Source organism: Tachypleus tridentatus, chromosome 2, assembly GCF_004210375.1.
Source record: "Tachypleus tridentatus isolate NWPU-2018 chromosome 2, ASM421037v1, whole genome shotgun sequence".
NCBI classification, from domain to species: Eukaryota; Metazoa; Arthropoda; class Merostomata; order Xiphosura; family Limulidae; genus Tachypleus; species Tachypleus tridentatus.
In genome coordinates this window covers 22606054-22624248 of record NC_134826.1, presented here as the reverse complement: position 1 = coordinate 22624248, position 18195 = coordinate 22606054, and the positions used below count along the sequence as shown (strand labels likewise).

Genomic DNA, 18195 nt, shown 5'->3' with positions numbered 1-18195 from the left:
CCCAATAAACCTCAGGTTTGATGACTGACATGAGATGGGAAAGCCATCAATGAAAAGACCATTTACAACTGTAGGGGTAGCTGTTCACTGATGGCATTAATCTTTAAAATGAAAAGTGTGACACTCAGAACACAGCCCGAAGGGACTACAAGTTCCTGTGGGAAAAAAACAGGAAAGTGTTGAGCTGATGCAGACCTGGAATTGATGGTTCATTAAAAAATCCTTATCAAAGTGGTAAATTGTCATGCAATCCATATGAGTGAAGGTCTCCCAAGATGTCATATCTCCATGCTGTATCAAAAGCTTTCTCCAAATCAAAAAAACAGAAACAAGATGTTGTCAGTTCAAAAAGGCTTCTCTGACTTGTGTTTCAAGGCAAATTAAGTGGTCCATTGTAGAACGTTGCCTTTGGAACCCATGCTGAGTGGGTGTGAGAAGGTTGTTTGATTCAAGGAACCAAACAAGATGAGCATTAATCATCCTCTCCAAGATCTTACTGAGACAACTTGTCAATGCAATGGGATGGTAATTCAAAGAAATCTTTGGATCCTTCCCAGGTTTAAGAATATGGAGTACAATAGCTTGGCACCAAGCATCAGGAAAGACATTCGCCTGCCATATCCATTAAAGACAGCCAGAAGAAAAGCAAGAGAGGCAAGAGAAAGGTGGAGCAGCATCTCATAATGTATATCATCAGGTCCAACTGATGTATTGTCAAATTGATGAAGTGCAAGTTTGAGTTCCACCAGTGTAAGAGGGTGATTGTAGTCATAGGGATGACCAGGAAAGAAGCAGATGTTCAACTTGTGTTTTAATAGCTAAGAAGGAAGAGGATGAGTTTGAAGAGCTAGATACAAAAGAAACATTCACCAAAAGTATTGGTAATGTTCTGAGCATCAGCAACTGCATTGCCATTGAATATTAAGATAGAGAGTAAGCAGAAGTATACTTTCCACTCACCTTCCAGATCTTGTCCCATATCACTTTTGAAGTGGTGGTCAAAGAAATGCTGGAGGTGTATTTAGTCTTAGATTCCTTCTGGTTTGAAAATGGGCTTGTTGAAATGCAATGTGGTTTGAAAGTGTGGGATATCTATGAAATTTACCCCAAACACATTTCTGAGCTTTTCATGTTATAGAACAAACAAAATTCCACCAAGGGCGAGGATGCCATGGGAAAGATGTCAAAGTTTTGGGGATGCGTTGAGGAGTTACTTGGACAATACAGTTAGTTACTGCTGTTACTCAATCATCTATCGATGATTTACAAAAGATGGCAGGATCAAGTTCTGAGAAAGCAGCGAAAGAGGGCCAGTTGGCCTGGTCCAACTCCCACTGAGGCACATGGGTCAAGTGACACTGACCCCTGCCAATCTCTCTTAAAATATGATAAGAAAATGATCACTACCCCATGGATTGATGTCAACCTCCTAAGAAAAACAAGTGAAAAGCAAAGGGGAGCAGATAGAAAGATCTATAGCAATAAATGACTGACTGGGTGCATGAAAATAAGTGTAAGAGCCAGTATTGAAGAGATACAGGTTGTGATTCAGGAGCATTTGCACTTTTACACAACCCCTCACATCAATACTAGAAACACCCCAAAAGAGATTATACCCATTAAGATCCCCCAAAATTAAAAAGGGGATTGGCAGTTGCTCAATGAGGGCATCAAAGTCTGATGAATGATAATTTCTTCCAGGGGTAAGGTACAGAGAGCAAACAGTGATGGTACGACTCAAGGAGATACGGATGGCTACAACTTCCAAGGGCATATTCAATGATAAGGACTGGGTGGGTACATGTTGATCAACCAGCAGTGCTTCTCCCCTATGTTCTTGTCCTACACATGACCTATCATTTCGATATAAGGAGTATTCTCGAACTTTGACTGTATTAGTAGGTTTTAAAAATGTTTCCTGTAATGAAAGATTTTTGGGATGATAAAAGTCAATCAAATCCTTGATGTCATTCACATTTGATTGAAAACTTTGACAGTTCCATTGGATTAGCATGGCCATTTTTATTTATTTTGGAGGAGAATATGGCAGAGACCTTCTGCTTGAGACCTCACTGTTTTTCTTTACTGGATGTGGGTCAGTCACTATCTAATGATCCTGCTCTGGATTTAGTAGGCAGGTCAGTGTTTGTAGACATACATTCCAGTGATTTAGGACATGAAAGAATGATTTAATTTTTGTGGTGTCAAGAGATGAAGATGCCATGGAATCACCTGGGCTTGAACAAGGTGAAGTTGGGCAATGACTAGAAGATGGGGTAGGGACAGAGATAGAGCGTAGATACTGATTCTTTAACTTTGTTGATTTTGGAGGGTACTAGATTAAGATGAGCTGTTAAGGATTCTGTAGGAGGCTTAAAAAGGGTTTGTCTGGCCTCCTAATGTACTAGTGGAATGAATTACAGCTGCATAAGTCTGAGATGGAACTGGGAATAGTAATTTCTGAGCCTCTGGATAAGTAATATTGTGAACTGTCTTGAGATGTTGTATTTCTTTCTCTTCCACCCAGTTAAGGCAAGAAGTAAAATAGGAAGTATGTGGACCATTACAGTTAATACAATGTGATTCTAGTTGATATTCAAAAGCATCATGGTCTTTAACAGCACAACAGGCACATGTCAAGAAACCTTGACAAGATGTTTTCGAGTAACCAAATCATTGACCATGAAAACATCTAACAGGGTTAGAAATATAAGACTGTACCTTACAATTCAGATATCCTGCCTTGATTGTGGTAGGAGGACTCAACATTGTAAATGTTAATATTAGAACATTTGTTCGCTCCATAATCCCCTCTCTACAAGTAAACATTCAGCGCACCCCTGTAACACCTTTGCTGGTGAAACCTACGAGAATCTCAGTCTGGAATGGTATTTAAATCCCTCTCCACTGTAACTCCTCTGGAAGAATTCAAAGAATGATGAGTAACCTCAATGGGTACATCCCCAATGGCCTTCATATTCAAGAGTTTGGGATGTTGTGATGAAGTTGTTTCCATTAAAATGTCCCCAGACTGTAATTATTATACTAATTTAGGTGAGCCAGCAAGCCCTTCTAAACCCTTCTGAATAAAAAATGGAGACATCTGCCCTTAGGGTTTTTTGGTTATAGAATGTATAATTAAAAATCAGAGGACAGATTCATGTTGTGAATTTGACCATAAAGTCATCAATGTGCAGTCATTTGCCAGTAGTAAGATTTTTCTCTATGCTGTCATGCTTGTTTACTTTTTCAATTGAGGGGTATCCATAATAATAATAATAAAAAAAGGAATATTTCTGTGCCCACTGACCCCACCCACCATGGAGCCCTAGAAGGGCATGCACTACAATGCCACATAAGGTCACTGCAGCGACGCCAGGGTTTCGTAAGCACTATACCCGAACATCAGTATCAGACAATGCCCACAACACCGGTTGAGGATGTCCAATGCTGGCACTCAGTTGACCCTGAACCAAATGGACTAGTCGACTGATCTTTGGGGGGGTCATCCCAAGAATATACATCTACAGGAATTCAAGGCCAAAGTGGTGTCTTGGAATTGGACCCCTCAATCACCAGGATCCTCTCCTCCCCTTCCTGGGTCACCATGCATGGCAAACATGCAGGTGGATGCTTATATCACAGAGGAGGTAAACTGAATACAGAACCTTCTCTGGGAGGTCCCCTCACCACGTACAGGAATCCGCATCGAGGGGGTACTGCAGAAAGAGTATGTGTGAATACTGATGGAAAGCTTTCATCTAATGTTTACTGAATCATAGACTAGTACAGATCATTATTAAGCATAAGGGGAAAACTTATTCAAAGACTTGGTATACGAGCAAAAACCTTTCTGCAGTTTTGCAAAGTATTAATTAACTGTTCTATGGAGAGATGTAATTTATTATTAACTAACATTATTGGCCTACATGTAGATCTAGCTCCTAGTAAATTCAAAGATCTCAAAAACACTACAAAAATAAAGGGGGAAGAAAAAGAAAGCATACTAACAAGCAGAGAAAAACAGACATTTGTGAAAGTTTGTGTACAGAACATTAAATTAATAAAATATCAGAAAATTCAACTTCTGATAAGATCTTCCTATACTTGTATGAAAACTAAACAAATTGTTCCAAATGTTTATTGCTCTAAGAACTTCATTAATGTTGCTTATTAGTGTGGCAAGTGGCAAAATACTTTTTAGACGAACGTCCATAAAAATATTTTTTGCTTTCCACAATAGGACAAGACAGTAAATAGTCTAGCCATAATTAAAGGAACTAAAACAGACAGATGAATCAATATGGACAAAGTAAGGAAAGATTTAGCCATGTTAAAAGCTCAAAAAATTCCAATCTATAAAAATTAAATTTATGTTTCATTTTAATACACTTTTCTATTATGTACCAAATTTTTACCCTGTATTCTTTTTTTTTAATTGAAATTTGGCAAAATACAGAAAACTCTAAATTTGAAAAAAATGCCAACTTATATCTACACAACTAACTTTTTGCACTTGAGCTGGTACTGCCTACATGTACAATCAATATCTTTACTCATAGATTAAAATCATTGTTTTTTCACCCACAGATCAAAATGTATAGAAAATAGCTTACTGTACATTGATTGATTGATTGATTTAGTGTTTTATGGCACAAAGTAGCGAGGCTATCTGTGCCAGACATTCGGTAAAAATGTAAAAAAAAAAATAAAATAAAATAAAAATAAATGTAGTAATAGACATAAATGGAAATGAAGGTAAAACAAAAAGTATAAAACCAATGTTGACACCTAGTCTACAATGTTAAGATAGAAGGCAGAATATAAGAAGTTGTAAGGTATTTACTCTAGCAAAAAGGTAATGATCATAACCCGCCAGGAAGACTAACAGGTAAGTTCAAGAACCACCGTCAATCACCTGAAGTTGGCCTTTCCAGTCCTGGTTCCTGGTTATGTGTCATAGCAGCTATTATCAAAATGTAAAAGAATAAAAGTTTTAAAAGACACTCTGCAAAATCGTAATAATGAGTAGCCAAATGTCCAGTAAAAGATAAAGTCAAGTAAATAGAGTAAAATTTGTAAAAGTAATTGAAGATAAAAGCAAAACGGCAATTAAAACAGAAAATGGCGTAAAAACCAATGTTGACATCCAGTCAACAAAGTTGTAAGAACTACCTGTAGCAGAATGGTAATGATCATAACCCACCAGGAAGACTAACAGGTAAGTATAAAACCACCGTCAGTCACCTGAAGTTGGTCTTTCCAGCCTGGTTCGGGTTATGAGTCAATATGGCCAGTACTAAAAGTTAAGTAGTAAAAGTGTGAAATGATATGCAGCAAAAGTATAATAACAACTTCGCCAGGACGACTAACGTAGTAGTTCAAACAGTAGCGTTAGTCACCTGAAGTTGGCCTTTCCAGTCCTGGTGTCGAGTTATTTAATGTTCTGGCCATTGTCCAATGTCAAATTGAAGGAGAGAGATTAAAACTGTAAAAAATGAACCACAATTAAAAGGTGTAATGAATAAATATGCAACACTTAAATGAGATTAAAAGATTAATGGCCATAAAAAATTAAAAACATTATCAAGGTGGACAGAGTCACCATCACCAATAACTCTGTCCAATGTTACAGACTGACCCTGGGAAAAAATATGTTTAAAATATTGCCATCGTTGAGAATTGTAACGATGGCAAGAAAGTAAAACGTGGCTGATAGTGATTTGAGTGTTACACAAACTACACATTGGTGCATCAGTTCCAGATAAAAGAAAATGATGATTTAAAAAACTGTGACCAATGCGTAGCCTAGTGAGAACAACTTCCTCCTTCTGAACTTTACGAAAGTTAGATGGCCAAAGTCCAATTTTGGGTTTGATTTGAAAAAGTTTGTTGTCACGTTGCTCACTCCAAGTGGACTGCCAGCTGGCACAGAGCCGAGCCTTGAAGACAACACCATAGTCCATGTACGGAATAGGCATAGGAGTGATGGTGCTGAAGCAGACATATTTAGCTGCCATGTCTGCAAGCTCCTTCCCACGAATACCAACATGGCCTGGTATCCAGAAAAACTGGATTGAAGTAGCTGCTAATGAGAAATGGGCCAGTCGGTTTCGAATATCAGCGAGAATAAGATGTGAGCTAACGTGTAGCAATTCCAAGGCAAATATAGAACTAAGCAAATCAGTATAAATAGTGCAGTTGGAGTACTGCTCAGCTGCAATATGATCCAGGGCAAGAGATATGGCATACAGTTCAGCAGTGAACACAGAAGCTGTAGAAGGGATTCTGCGTGCAACTACTGACCCATAGCAAACCATAGCAGAGCCCACTGAATTACCTGATTTGGAACCATCTGTATAAATGGGAACTGAATGATTGTTTGAAAGATATTCATTGAATAAAAGACTGTACTTCTAATCTGGAGTATCTGCATTTTTTAGGTGACTGAAAGAAAGGTCACATTTGGGGGCTGTAATAAGCCATGGTGGGATGGGCCAACCTGTGGAATCTGCAATGTTATCCAAGGATAGACCCAATTCATCCAATTGCGCCCAGATGCAAAGGCCAAACAAAGCAATGACAAATCGTCTGTTCTGAAAAAGTACTGCCCACCGAGGAAGGAAAACACATTTCCAGGTAGGATGCTTTGGTAAGGAATGAAGTTTCAAATTATATTGTAAAGACAGTTGCAAACAGCAAAGGTGTAGAGAAGGTTCATGAGATTCAATGTATATACTTTGAACTGGAGAGGTACGGAAACCCCCAGTGCAGAGTCGAAGTCCTTGGTGATGAATGGGGTCCAGCATCTTTAAGGCCGAGAGTCTGGCAGAGCCATAGACCATTGATCCATAATCGAGTTTCAATCTAATAAAAGCGATATACCTTTAACATTGAACAGCGATCTGCCCCAACTGGTAGAAGAGAGACACGGAGGATGTTCAGTGCTCTTGTGCATTTGACCTGAAGCTGCTTTAAGTGTGGTATAAAGGTCAGTTTACGATCAAAGATAAGCCCAAGAACTTGGTCTCCGGGACCACTGGCAGCAAAAATTCACCGATATGAAGTTCAGGATCAGGGTGAATTCCCTCTGTCGACGGCAAAAGTGCATGCATACAGTTTTGGAGAGAGAGAGAAATTAAAGCCGTTCACCAGAGTCCACTTCTGTACACAATTGAGGCGGTTTGTAGTTGCCGCTCAATATATCTCATGTTTGGCGACTGGCATGAGATGTGAAAGTCGTCAACAAACAGCCCATTCGCAACAGTGAGAGGGAGTTGTTCAGTGATGGCATTTATCTTTATACTGAAGAGTGTAACACTCAATACACAGCCTTGAGGGACTCCAAGTTCCTGTACAAAAGAACTAGAAAGTGTCAAACCCACACGAACTTGGAATCTCCTGTTCATTAAAAATTTTTTTTTAATAAACATGGGTAGATGGCCACGTAACCCATATGTATGGAGGTCTCGCAAAACGCCATACCTCCATGTTGTGTCGTAAGCCTTCTCTATGTCAAAGAATATTCATACAAGATGTTGGCAGTTGAGAAAGGTTTCTCTGATAGATGTTTCAAGACGAATTAGGTGGTCTGTGGTGGAGTGCTGTCGACGGAACCCACACTGGGTGGGCGAGAGGAGGTTGTTTGATTCAAGGAACCAAACAAGACGAGCATTAACCATCCTTTCTAATGTCTTACAGAGACAGTTCGTCAAAGCAATTGGACGATAGTTTGAAGGAATCTTGGGATCTTTCCTGGCTTAGAAAGGTAAAATAATAGCCTGGCACCAGGCATCAGGAAAAACATTCTCCTGCCAGATCCGATTGAAAACAATCAGAAGGACATCAAGAGAAGCAGGAGATAGATGGTGCAGCATGTCATAATGAATATCATCAGGTCCAACAGGCGTAGTGGCAGACCGATGAAGGGCCATTTTAGTTCCACCAGGGTAAAGGGACAATTATAGTCAAAGAAACAGTCAGTTCGAAAGGAAAGAGGTGATCGCTCTGCCCGAGTCTTGATGGCCAGGAAGGTGAAGGAACAAGCAGAAGTACTAGATACCCAGCAAAAGCTTTCACCTAGAGTGTTAGCGATGTTCCGAACATCAATCACCTCCTGACCATCAGAGAGTAAGATCGAGAGGGGGATAGAATTGTAGTGCCCGTTAACCTTTTGAATCCTGTCCCATATGATCTTGGAACTGGTGGTAGAAGATATGCTAGTTGTGAACTTAATCCAAGATTCCTTCTGGCTTTGGCGTCTTACCCACCTAGCATGTGCACGGGCCGTTGGAAAGCAACCGGTTTGAAAGTGTGGGATATCTACGAAAAGTATCCCAGGCCTGCTTTTGAGCCTTCCATGCTAAGTGGCAAGCAGGATTCCACCACGGACGAGGATATCGTGGAAAACGTGTCGAGGTTTTAGGAATACACTGAGCAGCTGCATGTGTAATACAGTCAGTTGCTGCTGCTACACAGTTGTCTATTGATGGCTGATTTACGATGGCAGGATCAAGTTCTGCGAGAGCAGTGAAAGTGGACCAGTCTGCCTGATCCAGCTTCCACCGGAGACGCGCGGGTAGGGTGGCATCGACCACGCCAGTCTCTCTCAAAGGATGGGAAATTGATCACTGCCTAGTGGATTACTGTCAACCATCCATGAAAAATGGGAGAATAATGAATGGGAGCAAACTGAGAGATCAATAGCGGTAAAGGACTGACTAGGTGCATGAAAGTAAGTGGAAGAACCAGTATTGAAAAAAGAAAGCTTGTGATCAGAGAGCATCCGCTCTACAGATTGGCCCCTCCCATCAATAATAGCTCTTCCCCAGAGGGGATGATGTCCATTAAAATCCCCTAGGATTAGAAATGGAGATGGCAATTGTTCAACGAGAGCATCAAGATCTGATTGATCATATGTCTCTCAGGGGACAGGTACAGAGAACAAACAGTGATGGTATGACCCAAGGAAACACGGATGGCTACAGCCTCCAAGGGTGTGTTGAGTAACAAAGACAGGGTGAGCGCGTGTTGATCAACCAACAGTGTCACCCTCCATGTACTCGACCATCACACAACCTGTCATTTCTGTACAGAAAAAACTGCCGAATGGAGACAGTATCAGCAGTTTTGAGAAATGTTTCTTGTAAAGAAAGACAAACAGGATGGTAGGAAGCAATCAGCGTTTTGATATCATCCAGATTAGAACGTAAACCTCGACAGTTTGATTGTATCAAGGTGGCCATTTTTAAAGAACGGGTAGGTGAAGTGGCTGGAGAACCCTTCGGTTTACGACCACGTCTTTTTTCTTTACTGTCTTTAGTCGGAGGAGGTCTATCAACCTCCATGGATCCTGCTCTGGGTTGGGTGGGCAGGTTTATGTTATTGGAAGGGGAATCCAGTGACTGAGGACACGAACGAATAATTGTTTTGTCTCTTGTGGTGGGAGAAAAAGTTGTATCAGAAGAAATGCCTGTATTTGAAACTGAAGGGCGTGGATCTTGAGGTTTGTTGGAAGGTATGGGAGGAACAGAGATGGGTATGGAAGTCGATTCATCAACCTTTTTTTAACCACGGAGGTCAAAGGCTTTTCATTTGTTTTGAAAACGATTCTCTTGGAGGCACAGAGATCTGTCTGCACTCCCACTGTAGTTGTGGAATGAAGTGCAGCAGCATATGTCGAGATGGAGTTGTGGACAGCAATTTCCGAACCTCAGGATAACTAATGTTATGTGTCGTTTTCAAGCGCTGCACCTCTTTTCCTCCAACCATTTTGGGCAAGAATGAAAGTAAGAGGGGTGAGAACCATTGCAGTTTACACAATGTGGGTTCATGTCACAGTCATAGGCATCATGGTCTTTGCCTCCTCAACGAGCACATGTCAGGGAACCAAGACAAGATGTCTTTGAGTGGCGAATCTCTTACATTGGAAACATCGAAGAGGGTTTGGTATGTATGGTCGAACCCTGCAAATGAGATAACCTGCCTTGATGGTGGCAGGTGCGTGGTGAAGTAAATGTTAAAACGAGGGTATTTGTTGGCAGTGTAACTCCATCTTTGCAAGTGGAGATGCGCCTCACTGCAGAAACTCCTTGAGTGGAGAGACTAGCGAGAATCTCTGACTGGGGAGCGTTCTTCAAATCCTTTCAACAATAACTCCTTGTGAAGAATTCAAGGTAGCATGGGTGTAACCTCAATAGGTATATCCCCAATTGCCTTTGAATTCAAGAGGAGTTCACTGTGTTGGGATGTGGATGTTTCAACCAATATGTCACCAGATCGAGTTTCTTTACTGACTTTGGAGAGCCAGCAAGTCCCTCTAGTCCCTTTTGAATAAAAAAAGGGGACATTTGCCCTAAAGGTTTTCGAAGAGAATGTAATATAAGAAAATGAGAGTGCGTGTGTTACTGATGTTGAAGATTGCTGTTCTGAGTATTCAAGATGTGGTCGCTACCCATTGACTGTTTTTTTACAATTTTATTTAAATTTTTTAGAGGATCCATAGGAAAAGAAAAATTTCGGTACCCACTGACCCCACCCACCATGGAGCCCTACAAGGGGCCACTACAAAGTCACGCAAGGACAATGCAGCAATACCAAAGTTTTGTGAGCACTATACCCAAACACCAGCATCAGGCACAATGTCCACAACACCCGTTGAGAACTTCCAACACTGGTACTTGGTTGACTCTAGCCCAAGTGGACCAGCCGATTGACCCAAGGGGGGCCACCCAAAGGCAGCCGTCTACAGAATTGAGGCCAAAGTGGTGTGTTAGGGTTGGACCCCTCAGCCACCAGGATCCTCTCCTCCCCTCACGGGTCGCCACACACGGCAAACACGTGGGTGGATGTTTAGATCCCAGAGAGGTAAACTGAAAGAACAGAAACTTCCCTGGGAGGTCCCCTCACCACGTACAGGAATCCAAACTGAGGGGAGCTTACTGTACAAGTGAAACTTACAACTTTGACCCTCTTGTGCAGCAGCTTCCAACAAGAATTACAGCCCTCAAAACCATTCTAAAAGCTGTTACATCATGCAAACTATTCACTGGTTTTCTTATACAGATTATAGCATAACATTAATAAAAAATTAACACAGATATGCTGCTGTCAATTTCAGTGAAGATACTCAAATCTTTATTTCAAAATTATTTTTATCCCATCTCAAGAATTTTTCTTAGTATTATTACTGAGTTAATTATTATCGAAAAATTAATTTCTTGTTCAATATCAAATCAGGAAACCTAAATAAAATGGTACACTTTGACCTCACCAAAACTAAATATTGATTGATTGGTATTTTATGGCACAAAGAAATGAGACTACCTGCACCAAAGAAGTTGTAAAAATATAAGAGTACAACATTACAAACAACCCCAATCAACAAAACAGGTAACAAAAATTTAAACAGAATTAAAAAGGCCAATGACCCATAAAAATTTAAAAGCACAATTAAGTTGGACAGTCCTTCTTGATGATGAGAAACTCACTTGAAATAAAAATGTATCTCAGAATGTCTGGTTTAAATATTAGGACTTTTATTGATGAGCAGAGAACAACATTTCGACCTTTTAAGGTAATCTTCAGGTTAACAATGAGAGTTTGCAACTGACCGTTGCTGGGCATGTCTTAGGAACACGAAGATAAACAGATACAGGACTGTAACGGGTATTGCAGTTTGATGTTAGGCTATTAATTAGTATAGGTATATATGAGTTCCTTTATATTGGTTTAATTTTGGTTTTAGTTACTGTACAAGTAAGGCTTCTTTGATTTTGCATTTGTTTATATTTGTTTCCCTACTTAATATCTGGGTGTTTTCTATGGTTATGTTGTGTTTATTTGATTTTCAGTGTTCAAAAATGTGTGAAGGTGTTTTTTGTGTTCTTTGAATCTAGTTTCCATTTTTCTGCTTGTTTCTCCAATATAAAAGTTGTGGCAGTTGCTGATTTTTATTTTATAAATTATGCTGGTGTTGTGTTTGTCAATATAGTTTTTACACAGCATGAATTTTGGTTTTGTACCTGGTTTTTGAATAAATTTGCTTTCTGGAATGTTGCATTTGGTTACAAGTTTCTTCCAAATTCTGGTTATTTTTTTGCTGATGTCAGGAACATATGGTTTGCAGCAGTGTAATGTTTTGTAGTTTGTTGTATCTTGGGATTTATTATTGTTGGTCTAGGTGTGCGCATTTAATTTTTTTACACAGTTTTTGGACAAAATTTGTTGATATTGATGAACTGTTTTATTTTGTTGATTTCACTGTTAGTTTTATTGGGCGAGCATTGTTTTGTGGCTGTGTTTATTTTATTTCTTAATGTGTTGAGTTGTTTTGTTTCATGTGCTAAGTCCCAAGGAATGTATAATCCAGTATGGGTGATTTTTCTGTGGATTTCTGTTTTGAATTGTGTATCAGTTCCAGTGAATTTGTGGTTAAGAAATGTTATTTGGTTAGTTTTTTCTGTTCACAGGTTAACTTAATGTTGGGGTGTATCGAGTTAACGAGAATGAAAAAACTAAGTGTATGTTCTGTAGATATTAATCCAGTAATTGTATCATCAACATACCTGTACCAGTATAGTGGTGGGTGTAAGGCTGAATTGATCGCTTGTGATTCAATCTGCGTCATAAAAATATTAGCTAGAACTGGTGACACAGGATTCCCCATACTTAGGCCATTTATTTGTAGATAGTTTTGGTTATTGAACATAAAATTAGTTTTGGTGGTAGTAAATCCTATAAGGATTGCTAATTGGTTGCTGGGAATGTGTATCAATGGGTTGGGGTCTTGGATATAAAGTTTTAAAGCTATCTTGCAGGCTTTAGTTGTTGGGACTTCTGTGGAGAGGGACATTACATCAAAACTGGCCATTAAGGCTTTATGATTTAGTTGATTAAGAATATATCTGAAGTTAAAAAAAGTCTTTGAAAAAAAGAGCTGACTGATGTTACATATTTAGAAAATGCCCACGTTACATATTTACTGAGGTTGTAGTTAAATGATTCATAGGTTGACATTATGGATCACAGTGGACAATCAAGTTTGTGAGGTTTGAAGGTGCCGTATAGTTGTGGTGTGTGAGAGTCAGTCTTTTGTGGGTAAAAATAAGGGTTTTCCGAGATTCTGTTGATTTTTTTCATTTGTAGTAGTATTTTGTTTGATTGGTTTTCATGTGTTTTTGTTGGATTGTGTTCACTAGTTTAAATTTGAAAATTTTAAAAACTTATCAATACCTAGCTTTACAAGGACAACTCCCTCCTGACTCAGATGGAAACAAGATGGCCAAACAGCAATAAACAGCTTGATCTGAAAAACCTTGTTATCACATTACTTGCACCAAGTCAACTGTCAATTGGCACAAAGCGGAGCCTTCAAGGGCCATAGTCCATACATGAGAACACACAGGGACATGACAGCATCAGAACAGATGGACTTAGCTGCAATAATGTGAGCTCATTCCATTGAATACCAACATGGTTAGGTATCCAGAAAAACTAAATGTTTATGGCAGCTGAAGAAAAATGGGCCAGTCACCATTGAATATCGATGAGAACAGGGTAAGTATTGATGTCAAACAATTCCAGGGTCAGTAGAAAACTAAGAGAGTCAGTGTAAATAATACAGTTGGTCTGCTGCATAGCTTCAACATGATCAAGGATCAAGAGGTAGAGAAATGGCATACAACTCAGCAGTGGAAATAGAAACTGTAAAAGGGATTCTATGAAAAACTAGAGTCACAACAAACCATAGCACAGCCCATAGAATCACCAGATTTCAAACCATCCATATAAATATGAATAGAAGAATGGCTAAAAAAAATGTTCAGCCAAGAACATACAGTACTTCAAATCAGGAGTATCCACTTTCTTCAGATGACTCAAGGTGGGCACACACTGATCAATCACCAGAGCCACACCTCCATGCATATCACACAACCTGTCATTCTGGTGTAGAGAAAACTTCCAAACGATGACTGTCTCGGCATGTTTAATGAACATTTCCTGTAAGGAAATACACACAGGATGATAGGAATCAATCTAAACTTTAAAGTTATCCAGATTAGAATGGAAACCTTGGTAGTTCCACTGTACCAAAGTGGTCACTTTTCTTAAGCAGAGAAGAACTGGGTGAGTAACCCTTTAGTTTACAACCATGTCATTTTACTTTGTTAAAAGTAAGTTTATCGACCTCCATGGATCCTACCCTGGATCAAGTGTACAAGTCTCTGTAAGTGGATGTAGATTCTAGCAACTAAGGGCATGAATGAATAACTGTTCTGACTCTCAAATATAAGGAAAGATGGCTTTTATTTAGAGATACATGTTTCCACCTAGATATCCCCGGAACATAGCTTCTTCACTGAATCTGGAAAGCCAGCAAGCCACTCTAATCCTTTATGGATAAAAAAGGGAGATGTTTGCTCTAAAGGTTTGTCTGGCAAAGAATGTAGTATGATAAAATGAAGGAAAGGTGCCAAAAGGAGTGGAGACTGCTGTTCAGTCTTCAAGATGTGGTTAATTAACTGTTTTTTAACAATTTTATCTTTTGGAGGATCCATAAAGAAAGGAGAAAGATTCAGTGCAAACTGACTTCCATACACCATTGAGTCCTGGGAAAGGATGCATACAATGGCAAACAAGGACACTGCAGCAACACTAGGGTTTTGTAAACACTACAGCCAAACACCAGCATCAGGCAATGTTCACAACACCTGCTGAAAACATACAACAATAGAACTCGGTAACCAACCCTAGCCCAACAGGACCAGCATGAGGCCACCTGTCCAGAGAAATTCAGAGCCAAAATGGTGTGTTGGAGTTGGACCTCTCTCAACCACCAGGATCTTCACCTCTCCTTCATGAGAAAACATGCACAATAAATGTGGGTATACATTCAGATCCCAGAGGAGGTAAACTGAAAAGACAGAACCTTCTCTGGAGGGTCCTCTCACCAAGTACAGGCAGCCACACCCAGAAGCTTTAAATAATAAAACAATTATACTGAATGGTAATTTTGTATATGGAAATATTTCTCACAGTGGTAATCACTTTGACATTCACATTTCTCATTCAGTATGGTTATTTAATAATCCTTTGTACACTTAAACTGTTGACAATATTTGTATAGGACTGCACTAGGTACTCAAACCATATATTTCTTAGTTTATGACCACCAACCACTGACACACACGGTTATCATCAAGCAGCCAATCTGACTGGACTCATAATAACAGTGGCTTTCTGCCACTCACACACCCTGTAATCCAATCAACAAGTTATTTTCCAGCCTCCATCAATGCGATTTTCTCAATTATCCTCTTTGTTATGCCTTATCAAACTTCCTACAAATCTAATTTAACAAAGTTTGCATCTATTCCATCTTTCACATAAGTAACATCCTCAAAAATGTTAATAGATTATAAAGTAAGGTTATTCTTTAATCACTCCACGTTGGCTTTCCTTTATAACACCACATTTTATAAATTGATTTCATACTTTATTTTACAACACCTTTCAAAACTAAAGTATATTAATAAACTACAAAACATAACGGAAATACTGAAATACCTGATACCCTTTGAAAATTATAAGAAAATACTGTTTGGCTCTGGTGCTTTAACTTTAAACAGTGTATCTTTTACTTTATTATCAAATAATTAATACATACATGCTTTAGGACAATTTTGATATTTTTCACAGAATGCTCATTTCAATAATACGTGCTGCAAATTCTCATGTAAAAATAAATATTACTTCAACTACCTCATAATCTTCAAAAAGATAAATTATTATATCCTTTATCTCTACTGTGTGAGAATTTTTTTTTTGAAATAAGCTTTAAAAAAGTCAGATTTTGATAGTCTATACTTGTGTATAAATAAAATGAAATTAAAGTTTATGAATATTATTGTATTTCTGTCCAAAATATACTTATTAGTAATGTTACATATCTGAATACAAAGATTTTGTTTTTGTCTAAAGTTAAGCCCACCACAGATATCAAAACCCTGTTTCTAGTGGTACAAGTCTGCAGATACACAACTGTGCCACTAGAGGGCTACCTATCTGAACACATACATGAAACATACTACTTCAATAAAACTACAGGAAATAAACAGAAATGATTTTCGAAAGTGTTTACAATACAAAATTCAAAATAAATGTTAAACAAATCAGGAAAAACAGCATTCCTAATGATACATACATGGAGCACTGACTGCTGTACATCACACATAAATAAATTTTAGCAAGTAGTTAAAGATACAGCAAGAAATAAACTGTCCAAATTAAATCAGGAAATTACTTTTAAAACAGGAGGGCACCATTAACTTTAATGAACAATGAGCCAAGGCAGTGCTACTTTTCTAAAAGTGTAATAGTCGCACAAAATAATTTGCCTTCAGATATAGAAGAAACTGATTTGTTAAGCTTTAGAAATGAAAACAACTCCCTACTCCTTCTACCCATGGTCCAATTCTCTATCTACATACCTTTATCATTTCTTAAGAAATCATTACTGCTAGCTCCATCATTACATTCTAACTGGTATTTTGTAAACCATTTCCCAACACTTATATAATTGTCTAAACCTTTTATCCTGTCTGTTAATTTAAATTTCCTTAACAAATAAAGTTTATGTCCAATTTTGACCATCTGGTCTCCCCTACACCATCTAGGTCTACTCTTCACATCCACAATAGCTCCTTTTTGACACTACATGCCAGTCTAAATCAAAAGCAAGCCGTTTTAAAATCTGCATTTTTTTATCATTCCCTTTCAACTTGGTTAGCCAAATCAACTGAAACATTTGCCTCAAATTCAAAGCTTCAACACTGGCTTTCTAAAAATTCAGAACTAAAACTATATTATCCTGTGTAAAGCCATTTCAGAACATTCCTTCTAGTAAATTCTGAAAGGTGTACGATATCCAAAGCATGAATTAGATATTGATTTAAAATAATTTATCTCTTTAAACATATTTTCTGAACTAAACCTTAGAGCTGAAAAAAAGATAATATAATACCATTAATGCTTGTAGTTCTATTAGTTTTAACCTTGACTACACATACAAATGCAAACTAACTTTCTCATTAAATTACTTATTTCCTTATTGATTTCGCTTGTATTTACTCTGATAATTCCCATTACATTAACTCAAACTTCCCACTAGTTGTAATTTTTAAATCTTTTCCAAAGAATACCCCCATCGAGTTCACTCCTACCACACTGTGACAAGCTTGAGTCACTTCTAACTTTTAAGTGCCCGAAGCACGCGGATATTGCTTTTATTGCCTGTGACTATGATCGCGTGAACTAAGAAAATATGATAATTAAATCGTGATAGGAACACCTTATCATATTCGTACAGAATCGTAGCCCGCCTTAACTATTCTGTGCTCAAACTTTTCTCACCTTTGTCCTTGAATTTTCACTTCCGTGTTTATTAAAGATCCCTTCTGAAGTCAATGTTTTAGTTATTAAAAACGAAGATGTATTCGTTACTTTTCTTTACTTCTTCCAAATATCCACTGTCTGCAAAACTTCGATCACCGCATACGTTTCTCTTCAACTTACACGCATCTTCCTCCCCAGCTTTACTATAACCATTCTGATGTCTATTAGTAGTACTAACAGCAGTACACAACAACTTCCGCTAGAAAGAACTAAAACCTGAAGTTGTATAAAGCCACATTTTTTTTATATTAGAGGTCTTCGTATAAAACGAAAAGCAAATACTTTTAATACTTAGAATGAATAAAAGTAGAACTCGTGTATATATTTTTTCTATGAGCAAAAATAGAACCATGCTTTAATAATTAATTACTGAGTCGAGCTTGAGCTTACTTTATAGTAATAAAAGTTTTTTATGTAATTTTATAGAAATAAAAAAACACGTAGCTTCAAAATAACCATCCAACACCTAGGTGAAAATAATAACGTAGGCTATTATGTGATGTGAGCTGGGTTTTTGATGCACCAGCAGAAGTAAGGTAGAAATCCCATTGAGGATACACAGTCTGTCTAATTTCCCCCATGCGGGCCATCTTCTTTTGGCCCGGCATGGCCTAGCGCGTAAGGCGTGCGACTCGTAATCCGAGGGTCGCGGGTTCGCGCCCCCGTCGCGCTAAACATGCTCGCCCTCCCAGCCGTGGGGGTGTATAATGTGACGGTCAATCCCACTATTCGTTGGTAAAA

General features: G+C 38.5%; 1 protein-coding gene across 5 annotated transcripts in view; it reads right to left on the bottom strand.

Moving 5' to 3' along the window:
• FER (tyrosine-protein kinase Fer) overlaps window positions 1-17640 on the bottom strand; it is a 108269-nt gene extending 90629 nt beyond the window's left edge. For 2 of the 5 annotated variants that reach the window (XM_076480481.1, XM_076480490.1), the window contains exon 1: window positions 17413-17638. The gene's annotated coding sequence lies outside the window, so the exon portion shown is untranslated. Of the gene's footprint in view, window positions 1-17412 lie in introns of all 5 variants that reach the window. The other 3 variants (XM_076480464.1, XM_076480471.1, XM_076480455.1) reach the window with 2 other exon arrangements.
• Window positions 17641-18195: the final 555 nt, after the last annotated feature.